The sequence below is a fragment of the Triticum urartu genome, chromosome 7 (assembly GCF_003073215.2).
Source record: "Triticum urartu cultivar G1812 chromosome 7, Tu2.1, whole genome shotgun sequence".
Taxonomy (NCBI): Eukaryota; Viridiplantae; Streptophyta; class Magnoliopsida; order Poales; family Poaceae; genus Triticum; species Triticum urartu.
The window spans coordinates 8,242,352-8,246,548 of NC_053028.1; the positions used below are offsets into that span (position 1 = coordinate 8,242,352).

Genomic DNA, 4,197 nt, shown 5'->3' on the forward strand with positions numbered 1-4,197 from the left:
GATTGCTTTACTTGATGCTTGATGTAGCCATATTTCCATATAACCATATAGTTGTTGTTTCCCTTATTTGTGCGCTCATGTGTGTTAGGTGGTAGAGGACGAGGAGAAGGAGGAGGACGACGAAGACGAGGACATGGATGAGGACAAGGACAAGGAATATGAGGAGCAGAATCTGTTTGTGGTTCCTCCATTGCAAGCGGGTGCTGATATGTCGGATGATGATACATCAGATGGGTATAAGGAATCATCTGATGAACTAGAAGGTGACACTATGTCCGAGGAATCACTTGTGCATGTTGTCTCTAGTGAGGAGGAGGCAAGAGAAAGGAAAAGGAAAAAGAACAAGAGGCCAAGAGCCAATGCTCCTGTTAGGATGGCATCCGATGTTTGGGCCCATTTTCACAAGGTCAGGGAGCCATGTGAGAAGACTGGAGAGATTGTGTTGAAGGATGTTTGTAATTATTGTAGCGACAAGAAGTATGCATATACGCAAGGTGGCACCACCTCAACTATTGGAAGGCATTTTTAAAATGTGAGGGTTACAAGTCCAAGATGGCTAGGGATGCCATCCAAACAACTCTTGAATTGCGCAAAATCAATGGTACAACAAGTGGTCCAACAATGCACCCCTCTATTGAGTACAACCAAGGAATCGTCAAGGATCTTATTGCTAAGATGATATGTGTGCATGAGTATTCATTTAGAATGGTTGAACATGAGTGGTTCAACATTCTAATGAAGTGCATGAATCCAAATTATAAACCCATTGGAAGGAAGGCAATACGAGCTGAGTGCATGAGGGTCTACAGGAAAGAAAAAGATGTGCTTAAATCTGTCCTAAAGTGTGTGAGCTCCATATGTCTAACTACAGATTTGTGGACAAGCAACCAAACCTTATCTTACATGTGTGTGATTGCACACTATATAGATGTGAATTGGAAGATGCAAACCCGTGTTCTTGCTTTCATAGAGTTGGATCCTCCTCACTCTGGAAATGGCATTGCAGATGCTCCCTACGCGTGTGTGACAGAATGGAATATTGAGACCAAAATTATGTCTGTGACACTTGACAATGCTTCAAACAATGATGGTGCGATCGATGCTTTGAAGGCCAAGTTCTTGTTTCGGAGAGGTATGCTTGTATGCCTTTTGTTTTTGCTCATATGCTTGTTGATATGCTCATATAGAAGCTCTTTGTGCTCATATGTTTGATGTTTGTGCTCATATGCTTGTTGTTTTTGCTCACATGCTTGCTGTTTTTACACATATGCTTGATGTTTTTGCTCATATGCTTGTTGCTATGCTCATATAGAAGCTCTTTGTGCTCATATGTTTGATGTTTGTGCTCATATGCTTGCTGTTTTTGCTCACATGCTTGCTGTTTTTACACCTATGCTTGCTGTTTTTGCTCATATAAAATTTGTCTTTTGTAGGTAAGGACTTCGAAGGCCAATATTTTCATATCCGTTGTTGTGCACACATCCTCAACTTGGTCGTGCAAGATGGGACGGAGATCTTAGATAATCTGATAAACAACTTGAGAGAGACGGTGAAGTACTTCAAGAGGTCACCTTCTCGTCTCCATGCTTTTGTTGCCACTTGCAAAAGCTTGGGTGTCAAAGTTGGTAATCATTTACACCTGGATTGTAAAACAAGGTGGAGTTCAACCTATAAGATGATTAGCACTGCCCGTGATTATAAGGAAGCCTTGACCTCTCATGCTGGTTCCAATGCCAACTATGCTTGGGCGCTGACAAACGCAGAGTGGGACATGTATGACCTTATCTCTCCATTACTTGAGAGTTTGGCTGAGGTGACAAAAGCATTAGATGACTATAGGAGTTCGTTAAACTGGTTATGGTGGAGGCATTAGTTTGTGGTGCAAGTTATATCAAGGGTGCTCACGTTGACTTGAATCTGGTGGTATGTTTGCCATCTTTTCCTTACCTTTTCTTTCTTTCTTTTATGGTCTTGTTATATGTGATGTGAGCATTTGTCTAACTTCCGCACTTGTAGCCGAGGGATGAGAATGAAGAGGATGATGTTGAGACCATCAAGTTACCCATTGTGGTGGAGGAGATCAACGATTGGTAACTATTCTTCCTACATGTTTCACTTGTCATACGATACCAAATATTTATGTGGATGTTGCTTATCTTACTTGTAGACGTTCATCATGTGGATGTTGATCTTGCTATTTTGGAGATGAATGTCAAAGTGATCTTTCTCATGTGAAGGCTACTTTGCATTTCTGTTATGTTGGAACCTTTCAAATCATGAACTATGAATTGTCACTGCTAGCTTGGAGACGAACCTCTCATTTGTGTTATGTTCAACTTGTCAATTGACATGGACTTGGAATTGTCATTGCAAGTTTGTAATCGTGTCATTCAATGATGGTAAGACCTTATGTTTGTGGATGTGATATTTGTGCTATTCTTCATCTCAGAATCAATCGTTTTGATGTCCAAAACATAAATAAAATGCTGTCCAAATTTAATTATGCCATACTAGTCATTATACAAAAACAGAGCACTCATTAAATTTGGACAGCCTAAACTATGGCCAAAAAGCTCAACAGGACACTCCCAGGAGAAGCTACAGTCTAAATAATGGCCAAAACGCTTAATAGAGCACTCCCAGAAACAGCTACAGTCTAAATACAACAAAACAACCTAAACAGTGGCCAACAAAGCACTCACAGGCTGAAAAACAGCCTAAACAGAGTCCCAGCCATCGGTCCCATTCGGTCCATTTGGGCTGACCGAGCTTTGCTCCTCTCGGTCCGGTCCTGAAAAAATAAGCTCACTGGCCACCTTGGTCCGGTCCAGACCGGACCGGCCGTGGCCGGTCCAAAGGCTGGCTCGGTCAAAGCCCGGACCAGACCGGACCACGTCCACCCTGACATGAGTCCACGATGGTGCAGCTGTTGGGTAACGTAGTAATTTCAAAATTTTCCTACGCACACGCAAGATCATGGTGATGCATAGCAACGAGAGGGGAGAGTGTGATCTATGTACCCTTGTAGGCCGACAGCGGAAGCGTTAGCACAACGCGGTCGATGTAGTCGTACGTCTTCACGGCCCGACCGATCAAGCACCAAAACTACGGCACCTCCGAGTTTTAGCACACGTTTAGCTCGATGACGATCCCCGGACTCCGATCCAGCAGAGTCTCGGGGTAGAGTTCCGTCAGCACGACGGTGTGGTGACGATCTTGATGTACTACCGTCGCAGGGCTTCGCCTAAGCACCGCTACAATATTATCGAGGATTATGGTGGAAGGGGCACCGCACACGGCTAAGAATATGATCACGTGGATCAACTTGTGTGTCTAGGGGTGCCCCCTGCCCCCGTATATAAAGGAGCAAGGGGAGGAGGCCGGCCGGCCCTATTGGCGCGCCAGGAGGAGTCCTCCTCCTAGTAGGAGTAGGACTCCTACGAGTAGGACTCCAACTAGGAGGGGGAAGGAAGTGGGGAGGGAGAAGGAAAGGGGGGCGCCGCCCCCCCCCCTCTCCTAGTCCAATTCGGACCAGGGGGGAGGAGGCGTGCGGCCCACCCTGGCTGCCCCACTCCCTCTCCACTAAGGCCCATATGGCACATTACTTCTCCCGGTAGGGTTCCGGTAACTCTCCGGCTCTCCGCTTTTCTCCGAAATCACCCGAAACACTTCCGGTGTCCGAATATAGCCGTCTAATATATCAATCTTTATGTCTCGACCATTTCGAGACTCCTCGTTATGTCCGTGATCACATACGGGACTCCGAACTAACTTCGGTACATCAAAACTCATAAACTCATAATATAACTGTCATCGAAACCTTAAGCGTGCGGACCCTACGGGTTCAAGAACAATGTAGACATGACCGAGACACGTCTCCGGTCAATAACCAATAGCGGAACCTGGATGCTCATATTGGCTCCTACATATTCTACGAAGATCTTTATCGGTCAGACCGCATAACAACATACGTTGTTCCCTTTGTCATCGGTATTTTACTTGCCCGAGATTCGATCGTCGGTATCTCAATACCTAGTTCAATCTCATTACCGGCAAGTCTCTTTACTCGTTTCGTAATACATCATCTCGCAACTAACTCATTAGTTGAAATGCTTGCAAGGCTTATGTGATGTGCATTACCGAGAGGGCCCAGAGATACCTCTCCGACAATCGGAGTGACAGATCCTAATCTCGAAA

At 45.1% G+C, this 4,197-nt stretch overlaps 1 long non-coding RNA gene across 1 annotated transcript; it reads left to right on the top strand.

Annotated features, from left to right (window-relative positions):
- The first annotated feature begins 1,825 nt into the window (after positions 1-1,825).
- On the top strand, positions 1,826-2,232 carry LOC125520952. Its single transcript, XR_007288923.1, has 3 exons — positions 1,826-1,923; positions 2,017-2,090; positions 2,168-2,232. It is a non-coding gene; the product is annotated as an uncharacterized LOC125520952 (long non-coding RNA).
- The last annotated feature ends 1,965 nt before the right edge of the window (positions 2,233-4,197 follow it).